At 44.7% G+C, this 12,442-nt stretch overlaps 1 long non-coding RNA gene across 1 annotated transcript; it reads left to right on the top strand.

Moving 5' to 3' along the window:
• The first annotated feature begins 8,675 nt into the window (after positions 1 to 8,675).
• LOC141248515 (uncharacterized) lies at positions 8,676 to 12,173 on the top strand. Its single transcript, XR_012311715.1, has 3 exons — positions 8,676 to 8,818; positions 9,959 to 10,084; positions 11,725 to 12,173. It is a non-coding gene; the product is annotated as an uncharacterized lncRNA (long non-coding RNA).
• The last annotated feature ends 269 nt before the right edge of the window (positions 12,174 to 12,442 follow it).

The raw sequence follows: 12,442 nt of genomic DNA, 5'->3' as shown, positions 1-12,442 counted from the left end.
CAGAGGTGACTCTTGGTCTTCCGTTCCTGGGGCGGTCCTCATGTGAGCCAGGATCTTTGTAGCGCTTGATGGTTTTTGCAACTGCACTTGGGGACACTTTCAAAGTTTTCCCAATTTTTCGCACTGACTGACCTTCATTTCTAAAAGTAATGATGGCCACTCGTTTTTCTTTACTTAGCTGCTTTTTTCTTGCCATAATACAAATTCTAACAGTCTATTCAGTAGGACTATCAGCTGTGTATCCACCTGACTTCTGCACAACACAACTGATGGTCCCAACCCCATTTATAAGGCAAGAAATCCCACTTATTAAACCTGACAGGGCACACCTGTGAAGTGAAGACCATTTCCGGTGACTACCTCTTGAAGCTCATCAAGAGAATGCCAAGAGTGTGCAAAACAGTCATCAAAGCAAAAGGTGGCTACTGTGAAGAACCTAGAATATAAGACATATTTTCAGTTGTTTCACACTTTTTTGTTAAGTATATAATTCCACATGTGGTAATTCATAGTTTTGATGCCTTCAGTGTGAATGTACAATTTTCATAGTCATGAAAATACAGAAAAATCTTTAAATGAGAAGGTGTGTCCAAACTTTTGGTCTGTACTGTATATGTGTATACTGTATATGTGTGTATATATGTATACTGTATGTGTGTGTGTATATATGTATACTGTATATGTGTATATACAGTGCCTACAAGTAGTATTCAACCCCCTGCAGATTTAGCTGGTTTGATAAGATGCAAATAAGTTAGAGCCTTCAAACTGCAAACGAGAGTAGGTTTTATGAACAGAAGCATAAATCTTACAAACCAAAAAGTTATGTTGCTCAGTTGAATTTTATTAAATTTTAAACATAAAAGTGTGGGTCAATTATTATACAACCCCTATGTTTAATATTTTGTGGAATAACCCTTGTTTGCAATTACAGCTAACAATCGTCTTTTATAAGACCTGATCAGGCCGGCACAGGTCTGTGGAGTTATCTTGGCCCACTCCTCCATGCAGATCTTCTCCAAGTTATCTAGGTTCTTTGGGTGTCTCATGTGGACTTTATTCTTGAGCTCCTTCCACAAGTTTTCAATTGGGTTAAGGTCAGGAGACTGACTAGGCCACTCCAACACCTTGACTTTTTCCCTATTGAACCAGGCCTTGGTTTTCTTGGCTGTGTGCTTTGGGTCGTTGTCTTGTTGGAAGATGAAATTACGACCCATCTTAAGATCCTTGATGGAGGAGCGGAGGTTCTTGGCCAAAATCTCCAGGTAGGCCATGCTATCCATCTTCCCATGGATGCGGACCAGATGGCCAGGCCCCTTGGCAGAGAAACAGCCCCACAGCATGATGCTGCCACCACCATGCTTGACTGTAGGGATGGTATTCTTGGGGTCGTATGCAGTGCCATCCAGTCTCCAAATGTCACGTGTGTGGTTGGCACCAAAGATCTCGATCTTGGTCTCATCAGACCATAGAACCTTGAACCAGTCTGTCTCAGAGTCCTCCAAGTGATCATGAGCAAACTGTAGACGAGCCTTGACATGACGCTTTGAAAGTAAAATTTAGAAAAAAACGCAGCACTACTGGACCTGGGTGCATGAGTTGGGTCCAAAGCCTTGAAATGTCGCGATAACCTCAGCACACCAAATGGTATAAAAAGATACTTTTATTTGCAGTCCACAGTAAAGACGTTTCGGTCAACAAGACCTTCATCAGTGTACTGCATGTAAACAGAATGAACAGATATAGAATACAAACATTATAGTGATTATAAAGTCACAAATTATGTATACAGAACATATAAATAAAGGTCTATGTGTCTATGTGACCTTATGTCCAGCAATGAAGCAAAAAAAGGGGGCAACCTACCAAGTTACTGGGATGGGAGCAGGAGAAGAGGAGGAGATGGGACCCAATACAGGGATTCCTATGGAGAAAGTGCATACTATGAAGTAATGGAAGGATATATGGGGCTATAATGGGGTGAGGACTATAGGGGAGGTAGACATACCGTTTGTGCCATATAGTATAGGAGAGGTGCTGCCTCGATCGCGGTATCCACCGCTGGATGTGAGCAGAGTGCACGACTGGGAGACTGGCTATAAATATAAGTAGAGGAGAGGAGGGTTTGGCTGCCAGCCAATGAGGAAGTTTGAATGTGCTGGTAATTAGCGCTCGATGCGGTGACGTCACAGGAAGTGACGCGAAAAAGGGAAGTGCCGGCATATGATTGGTCCGGCGCCGCGCATGCGCACGTGCGTGCGTGTCAGCCGACGTGTAGGTGCGTTCCAGGGACCAGGAAGTGGTTTCTGTATCAAAGTGATGTGTTCCACTGCCGGAAAAGAATGGCAAGGAGCGTTCCACCATTGAGAGAAGGGGTTGCAGAGTGCAGGAGGGATATAGGAGAATGAGGATGGGTATGGATCCTTCATCTGAAATATGAAATACAATGTCAAATCAAGTTATAAGTCACAGTACAGTAAAACACACAGGAATTGTTAGAACCTTGCTCTTAGGTTTTTTCCTTTGCTGGTCACATGACCTTGTTGGCCTATTTAATCCTGCTCCGCCCTTCTGGCTTTGCTGGACTTCATTGTATATCTACTTTCTAGCTAGCCTGTGCTCTGTGTCTTGCTCTGTTAGTTTGCTTGGTCTACGGACCTCTATGTTCTATATATTTTGTTTGTTCTTCTGTCTGCTACTATTTCTGTTAGGAGGTGTCCCATATTCCTCCCAGTCCTTAGTACTTGTAGGGATTCCTTCCCCACATCTATAGGTCTCCGTACAGACTAGCTTAGGACTTTAGCAGGTCTGATCGCAGGATCAGGTTCCCTGTTACATCGTAGGGATTAAGCTGAGTTCTATTGCAGGGACAGATCTCCTCTCTTTCCTTAGCTCTGGTAGCAGAACATAACAGTAAGTCCAGCCTGCAAATTCTCTAAGGAAAGATTTTTCTGTTCCATCATGGTGTCGGTTCAGGATTTGGCTCATCGCCTGCAGGGACTCTCTCTGGAGGTGGCCAAGCTCCGTCAGGACGTGAGTAACTGTCCTGGAGCACATTTCTTGGAGCCTAAGGTATGTTTGCCGGATTTATTTTTTGGTGAACACCGAGAATTTTTTTCATTTAAAAATGCTTGCTTATTGTATTTTCGTTTGAGACCCAAGTCCTCTGGGGATGAATCCCAGCGCGTAGGGTTCATAATGTCACTTTTGCGCAAAGAGCCTCAGGAGTGGGCCTTTTCTTTGCAACCTAGTGATACATGCTTCAGATCAGTGGATAGTTTTTTTTTCTGCTTTGGGCCTATTATATGATGATCCTGGCCGTGTCGCATCAGCTGAGACTGAGTTGAGACGTTTAAAACAAGGATCAGGTAATGTGGAAAAATATTGTACTCATTTCCGTCGGTGGTCTACTCAAACAGGGTGGAACGATTCTGCTCTGAAAAGTCTATTTCTTGCTGGGCTCAGTGAAAGGGTTAAAGACCTGCTAATTGCTTATCCTACACCTGAAGATTTGCAACAGGCTATGCAATTAGCTATACGGGTGGATAGAAGACTGCGTGCAAGGGTTAATGAGAGCAAATCCTCTGCTATGTCAGTTTCTGGTTATGAGAATGTATGTACTAACAGTGGTGAACCGATGGAGATTGGATCGGTGGCACCTCGCTCTCAAGAAAAAGATCGTCGATTTTTTGAAGGCTTGTGTTTCTATTGCGGAAAATCTGGTCATTTGATAAAAGCCTGTGAGCTTCGTATGAAGAAAGAAAAAAAAATGGTCAGTCACGCCCGTATTGCCTGTTTAAATTCCAAGGGTATATTTTTAGCTGCTTCCACGATTGCTCAGGAAAAAGTAATGGAATTTCGGGTGTTAGTTGATTGCGGGTCTACTCTGAATGTAATTGATGGGGGATTCTTGGAAAGACTCAATTTAAAACCCGAACCTTTGTCATCCCCCATTGCTGTGGTTTCTGTGGATGGTTCCCCTTTGAAGAATATTACTCTCAAGGTCAGTGAATTTCCTCTCACTATTAATGGTGTTCACCATGAGAAATTGGATTTGGTAGTGTTGAATAACTTGCCTTCTCCAGTAATATTGGGATTGCCCTGGTTAAAATTTCACAATCCTGTACTGGATTGGTCTACCAGTGAAATTAAATCCTGGAGCCATAAATGTTATGACAAGTGTTGTAACGGGCGTATTGCAGCTTTGGATAGGGGAGAATTGCCTGTTCCTATTCAGGATTTTTGGAGAGTTTTTTCTGAGAAGGAATCGCAGGTTTTGCCTCCCCATAGAGACTATGATTGCTCTATTGAATTTGTCCCTGGAGCGACTCTTCCTAAAAGTCTTTTATTTAACCTTACTATTCCTGAGAGGAAGGCTTTGGAGGAATACATGCAGACAAGTTTGGCCGCCGGTCACATTAGGCCCTCTAAGTCTCCTGTGGCGGTTGGATTTTTTTTTGTAAAAAAAAAGGACGGCGGTTTACGTCCTTGTCTGGATTTTCGTGAGATTAACAAAATTACTGTACGCAATCCTTACCCACTGCCATTGATTCCTGATCTGTTTAAGCAGTTAATGGGGGCCAAGTGGTTCTCTAAAATTGACCTTAAGGGGGCATACAATCTGTTGCGCATGAAGGAGGGTGACGAATGGAAGACTGCTTTTAACACTCCTGTGGGTCATTTTGAGAATCTGGTTATGCCTTTTGGTCTTACCAATGCTCCTGCATTTTTTCAGAATCTTATTAATGACATCCTTGGGCCTTTGATCGGCAAAAATGTGGTTGTGTATTTGGATGACATTTTGATTTATTCGCCGGATCTGGAGTCTCATTGGCGGAGCGTACGTGAGGTATTACAGTTATTAATGGACAATTCGCTTTTTGCTAAGCTGGAGAAATGTGAATTTGCTGTACAGAGAATTAGTTTTTTGGGTTACATTATCTCCAGCGAAGGTTTTGAGATGGATCCGGTTAAAGTTCAAGCTATACAGGAATGGCCTAGGCCTATTGGTTTGAAATCGATACAGAGGTTTTTAGGTTTCGCCAATTATTACAGAAAATTCATAAAAAATTTTTCTAGTATTGTCAAACCTCTGACCGATCTCACCAGGAAAGGTGCTGATGCGGTTCAGTGGTCTGCTGAGGCCATTGAAGCTTTTGTGTATCTCAAGGAGAGGTTCACCTCTGCTCCCATCCTTATGCAGCCTGATGTGACTAAGCCGTTTTTGGTTGAGGTTGGTGCTTCCTCTGTGGGGGTTGGAGCAGTATTGTCTCAGGATAACGGGGATGGATTACATCCCTGTGCCTTTTTTTCAAAAAAATTTTCGGAGACTGAACTGAATTACGATATTGGTAATCGGGAATTATTGGCTATTAAGCTCGCATTTGAACACTGGCGCCACTTCTTGGAAGGTGCGGAATTTCCCGTTCAGGTTCTTACGGATCATAAAAATCTGATATATCTTGATGCTGCCAAGCGCCTGAATGCCCGTCAGGCTAGATGGGCACTGTTTTTCTCGCGGTTTAATTTCTCCGTTACTTACATCCCTGGTACTAAGAATGTTAAGGCGGATGCCTTGTCTCGCAGTTTTTCTCCCATAGTCGGTGCTGAGAAAGAGGAGAACATTTTACAAGAAGGTGTTGTGATAGCTGCTTTAGACTCCGTTTTGGAAGATGAGATTCTTAAAGCACAGGAGAATGCCCCATCTAACACTCCTCATGGGAGGTTGTTTGTGCCTGGGACCTTTAGGAGAGATTTGTTTGTTGAGTGTCACGAATCTCGGTTGGCAGGTCATCCCGGAATCTCTGAGACCAAGAGACTGGTGGGTCGCAGTTTTTGGTGGCCTGGATGGCAGAAGGAAGTCATTAAGTGGGTGCGCCAATGTACTATATGTGCTAGATCTAAGTCCTCACATACTCCTGCTGCGGGGTTGCTTTGTCCTTTGGAGGTCCCCAGTGCTCCTTGGACACATTTGGCTATGGACTTTATAACTGACCTTCCCCCCTCTGAGGGTTTTACTGTCATCTGGGTGGTCGTGGACCGTTTTAGCAAGATGTGTCACTTGGTTCCCTTCGTCAAACTGCCCTGCGCTAAAACTCTCGCTAAGGCCTTTGTCAAGGAAATTGTCAGACTTCATGGCGTTCCTACTGACATTGTTTCTGATAGGGGTCCTCAGTTTGTGGCTCGTTTTTGGCGTGCCTTTTGTGACAGGTTGGGAATTCATTTGTCGTTTTCGTCCGGATATCATCCTGAATCTAATGGTCAGACAGAAAGGAAAAACCAGGATGTTGAGCAGTTCTTGCGTTGTTTTGTGGCAGACAATCAAGAGGGGTGGTCTGAGTTTCTGCCACTTGCTGAATTTGCTCTGAACAATCATACATCTTCTTCTGCTGGTTGTTCGCCTTTTTTTTGTTGTTCTGGGAGACATCCGTCGTTTGGGTCGTTCTCCAAGTTGGGATCTGCCGTGCCTGAGGAGGAGAATTTTTCCGGTGATTTGGAGAGAGTTTGGACGGATGTGCGTGGTAATCTTCAGGAGGCCAACAGAAAATCTAAAGACTACTTTGATAGGAAACGACAGGAGGTTTTGTTCGCTGTTGGTGACATGGTTTGGTTGTCCTCTAGGAATCTGCGGTTGAGGATTCCTTCTAAGAAATTGGGTCCCAAGTTTGTAGGGCCCTTTAAGGTGCTTCAAGTTGTCAACCAATCTGCTGTTAGGTTGGAGGTTCCTACCTCCTGGAGAATTAATCCGGTATTTCATGTCTCTCTGTTAAAAAAAGCTGTTGTGTCGGATGGTGACGCCTCTGCCTCTGTTCCTCCGGTGGTGGAGGACGGGGAATATGAAATTTCTCGCATCCTTGACTCTAGACGGTATAGAGGTAGTTTGCAGTATCTTGTGGCCTGGAAAGGTTTCGGACCCAAGGATAACTCTTGGGTGAGGTCAGATGATGTTTCCGCGTCCAGACTTATCAGAGCGTTTCACAGGAGATTTCCTGATAAGCCTGGTCCTAGGGGATCCGGAGGATCCTCTTAGAAGGGGGGGTACTGTTAGAACCTTGCTCTTAGGTTTTTTCCTTTGCTGGTCACATGACCTTGTTGGCCTATTTAATCCTGCTCCGCCCTTCTGGCTTTGCTGGACTTCATTGTATATCTACTTTCTAGCTAGCCTGTGCTCTGTGTCTTGCTCTGTTAGTTTGCTTGGTCTACGGACCTCTATGTTCTATATATTTTGTTTGTTCGTCTGTCTGCTACTATTTCTGTTAGGAGGTGTCCCATATTCCTCCCAGTCCTTAGTACTTGTAGGGATTCCTTCCCCACATCTATAGGTCTCCGTACAGACTAGCTTAGGACTTTAGCAGGTCTGATCGCAGGATCAGGTTCCCTGTTACATCGTAGGGATTAAGCTGAGTTCTATTGCAGGGACAGATCTCCTCTCTTTCCTTAGCTCTGGTAGCAGAACATAACAGAAAGCAGTGGCGCTGTCTGTGTCGTGGAGTGAAGATATGAATGTCAGTGGTAGAATAGAGTCAGAGAGTGTGTGAGTGTCTAGATGTGCAAGGTCTCTGCGGGGGTGTGCTAGTTGCTGGACATGGGTGACAGGTGAGGAGGACAGGGATGACAACATGAGTAGATGGTGGTCAGATAGAGGTAGTGGGGAGGTTGTAAGGATATATAGGGAGCAGAGTCGGGTGAAGATGCGGTCTAGTGTGTGTCCGTCTGTGTGGGTGGCTGAGGAGGACCACTGAGTAATTCCAAAATATGAAGTAAGCCACAGGAGTTTGGATGCTGCTGGCTGGTGAGTGTCAGTGGGGATGTTGAAATCGTCCATGATGATTGTGGGAATGTCAGCAGAGATAAAGTAAAGAAGCTAGGTGGAGAATTGGTCAATAAAGGCAGTGACCGGGCCTGGAGGTCGGTATATGACAGCCACTTGGAGGTTGGAGGGAGAGTAAATGCGGACAGAGTGGACTTCAAAAGAAGGTAGAATAAGAGAGGGTAGAGGTGGTATAGGGCTAAAGGTGCAGTTGGTAGAATGGAGTAGACCCACTCCTCCACCATGTCTGTTACCAGGGCGAGGAGTGTGGGTGAAGTGGAGGCCACCGTAACACAGCGCAGCAGGGGAGGCAGTGTCAGAGGGTGTCAACCATGTCTCTGTGATGCCCAGGAAGGAGAGATTGTGATAGGTAAAGAGGTCATGGACAAAATGGAGCTTGTTGCAGACAGAGCAGGCATTCCAGAGTGCTCCAGAGAGAGGGAGCAGGGGGGTGGGCGTCAGGGGCATGGAAATGACGAAGAAGGGTAAAAAAAAAAAGATGCTTCAGGATAAAAATAACTCAGACTTTTCCTGAAGCGTCTTCCTCTTGAAAAACTCGGTGGACTTGCCCCTCCTTCCCAAAAAATACATCATGTGCATTACCCTAGAGTACACTAAACTTTGGCCGACAGCCTAAAATGCAAGGTTAAAAAATAATGCACTAAACTACAATGAAGTAGTCGGCAGTCGGCACATCTCTTCCAGGAAACTTAAAAGCCTCTTTTAGCAAACATCAATGACGCTTCTTACTTCAACTGACTCTGTGTCATTTTACCACAGAAGTACACAAACGTGATACAAAGCCTGATACATTCATGTGCTGACATGTCACCTATGTAGTAACTGTTCTCTCCTCTGTGACAGATGCTGGCTAGGGAGGAGTATGGCGCCGGAGTGGACTGGTACGCGCTTGGCCTCATCATAAATGAGATGGTTACCGGTGAGTGCACTTACCATCCTGCACTATTTGATACATCTTCCTCCGGCGCTGAAGACATCATTAGAGAGGTGAGAACGATACAGATATTGGATTTACTACTTAGTAATGTACTGCCATGGTAAATGTACTGAAGCCGCACAGAATAGGCCAATGTACTCTTAATTTTTCCCTTTCTAACCAGCAATGAATCCATTTGAGGATCTACATGAGTACTTGTTTTGCTGGGTAGAAGTGTTTAGTCACTGAGCCTTGCTGTCATGGATCTACTGGCAGTCTACAGTCAGTTGGACCTAAGGGCTCTTTCACACGTCCTGATATTTCTGGTCCCGGAGATATGCGTGTCCTTGTGCACCTGTGTGGCACACGTGTGACGCTCATGTGCCACCCGTGTGGTGCATCAGTAGCACACGCACCGGAATTTGTGAATCAGCGGTACAGTTAGCACTGTTTCCAAGCACCGGGCGCTGAACACTGCCGACGCTGCGATCGGCACCAGCAGGACATAATGATGAGAGTAGTAGCAGAGGAGCAGGGGAGAATGACTCCTGCAGCAAGCAGGCCCCAGAGCTGCGCTGAGCTCAGTGACTGACAGGACACCGCTCACTGAGCACAGCTCCTCTGCTGAGCGGTCGTGTGGATTACAGCGGGGGACACTTAGGACAGGTGAGTATAAGGATTTTTTAAACTTTATTCTTATTTTTACAGGTGGAGACACCGGGAGCAGAATTCTACTCTCATCACTATCCCCTGCTGGTGCTGATCGCTGCGCCGGCAGGGAACTATGATGAGGACAGCATTCAGCACCCGGCATTTGGGATTAGCTCTAACTGTACCGCTGATTCCCAAGCCCGGAACATATCACACGGATGGCATCCATGTGCGGTACATGTTTACACAGACCCATTGACTTGAATGGGTCCGTGTGATCCGTGCTGCCGGCTGGCAAAAACTGGCATGTCTGTGTGGATCACACAGACACACGGTCCGTGGAAACACACTGACATGTGCGCAGACCCATTCATTTGAATGGGTCTACGTGTGTCAGTGTCTCCGGTACGTGTGGAAACTGTCACCACACATACCGGACACACAGACGTGTGAAAGAGCCCTAGGGTCTAACGTTGCACTAGAGAAGTCCTGTAGAATTGTTCTGTTATAAGATTTTTTACCTGCACTGATTGACTATTAAGCATATTTTTCATTTCCAGCTCCTCCAGAGAGATCCCGCCAAGCGCTTAGGAGTCCACAGAAACATCAGAGATCATCCCTTTTTCCAGCATATTGACTGGGTCTCTGTGGAAGCCCTTCAGATGCCCCCACCACACATCCCTGTAGTAAGTAAATGGACAGAAATTGTATCCAGGTCAGGGTGAACTTTTTACTATGTAATCTGTGGACAGCATGAGGAAGAGGTTAAATCACAGATTTCAATGATATGTCACCTGTAATGCTGTGTGCTGTTGTTTACTTACACTGAAAGTTTTATCACCTGGTGATTATCATTGCCAGGACTACAACAGCACATGCTTGCTAGGCCGACTCCGCCTCCTCCTGTGTTAAGCAGCTCAATGTCAATGGACTGTTTACATGCACAGCCTAGTGTGGGCGGGGTTAGCTTTCTCAACTCTGCTACATTGCTAAATCTAAGAACTCTGTATCAGAACCACTGCACAAAGTAAACTAAGTGATACATTGTTGGATTCAGGGTCTCTTTATCTACATCATGCTGCTCTCAGATAAGGTAGCAAAAACCTGGTGACATATTGCCTTTAATAGATTTACTGTTACATATTATAGAAAATGATACAAGGGTAGCATAGATGTATTTATCTCTGTAAAACTATTCAAGCACCAGATTTTTGTAAAGGCCATGCACCTTGTCATTAATTTGGTGCATTTTACTCCAATACACATTAAACTATTGTTGGCCAAACCCACCGATAACGATAGATTCTACCAACAGTCTAATCTGTATAGGAACCCCCGGACAATTGATTTTTGCGGGAGTTAAGTATCTGACATGTCCAATTCAGGGTTGCCAATCCTTTTGTTCTCATTGAGATAAACCACCTATAGGCATGTCTGGCAGCAGCTCTCACATAGGGAACACCGGAGAGCTCGGTTGAGCGAGGGCCGACATAGTAGTTGGCCAAATATCTGGTGGCGACTTATCTCAGTAAGAACAAAAGGATTGGCAGTCTGAAATTGGACAGCCATCTAATGTTTAAGAAGAGTAAGACTAGTGAATGCAACGCCCAATATATTCTTCTTTAACCATTGTACATAAGAGAAAGTGCTCATGGATAAGGTCGAATTACAGCTCGAATTTGTACAAAACTGTAATAGGTCTCCCAGAAAAGTCTATATATGAGCATGAGCAGTCTTCTCAATCCTCATATACCTCGAGGAGGCATATAGAGGCTTCTGCTGTCCGAATTAGTAGGAATCTGAAAGAAAAAAAATGATGCCAAGTGCCATCGGATTGTGAATTTAATGCCCCTCCATAATTGATTGTGCACAGGGTCTGTACAGAGCACCCGGGTTTGATGCATCTAGCTTCAGCTCTTATGTTCATACACCAACAATCTTTGACGTCATCCTGCATACATTAATGTGTGCTAGCATGAGCTTTGTATGACGGCACACTGGATTAGTGGGTGAGCAGCCTAAAAGGCGGTAATTTGCCAGCCACCAAACGAACCCGGCATAAATGTTTCCCATGAAGATCACCAATCTCACATGACAGAAATATTACAGTATATTACCGATGGAACCTCCCATGATTAGGTAATAAACCAAATATAGTCAATTGCTGTATTGATTCTCATGCTAATTGCAGTACATTGACCAGAAAACCAATATGTAAGATTACTTGGGAATAAAATATACACAAATGAAGAGCAAAGATTGTGACTTTATTTAATGTGATAAGTCATCATCCTTAAATACTAATCTTCTGTTGTGTTTCATCCAGACATCTGAACCTCATCACCGCCGCAAAAGGTTCCATCTAGGCAAGTTGGAGGCAGCAGAGGCCACAATGTCATCGATCCCCCCAGACAAACAGGCTGCATTCAGAGGGTTTTCATTTGTCAGCTAGAAAACCCTTGAAGACTCACGTGTCATCAGAGATAGTGCCCTCTTGAGTCCCTGGAAGAAGAACAGAAGGAAATGAAGATCATCAGAATATAGGAAGATTGAAGTATGGATCCCAGGATGGGCACTGGCTACAGGGAGTACGACGTGGAGTAAGAAGATTTCTCCAATATCCATCAGGCACTTAACCTTGGGAGGAGCGAAGATGCAACCAGCAAGATGGAGGAGCCAAGAGATGCTTGGTAAGTAGAAGTGCAATAACACCTGCACTTCCCCTCAGTCATAGGCATTTATAACCGGTGACTGCATTTCCTCTCACCCATCATAGCAGCAGATTATGGTGCTGTCCTGAGCTGAGAGGAAATAAAAGGTGCGAGACAGGCCGGCTATTAAGGGGTGGAAGGAGGCCGGACTTTTTTTTTTTTAATGCCTATGACAATTTTTAAATATACCGGTAATTTACATTCCTCATATTCGTGACAGCAATGACACGGGCTGTGAGGAATAAGGTGTGAGATGGCCGGCTATTAAGGGGTGGAAGGAGGCCGGATTTTTTTTTTTTTTAAATCATAGCATTTAAAGCTATATTGCTTTGC

Source organism: Phyllobates terribilis, unplaced genomic scaffold (genome assembly GCF_046119375.1).
Source record: "Phyllobates terribilis strain yellow unplaced genomic scaffold, ASM4611937v1 Scaffold_3722__1_contigs__length_71533, whole genome shotgun sequence".
NCBI lineage: Eukaryota > Metazoa > Chordata > Amphibia > Anura > Dendrobatidae > Phyllobates > Phyllobates terribilis.
The sequence above is the reverse complement of the archived record's forward strand: the minus strand, read 5'-3'. Positions and strand labels throughout refer to the sequence as shown.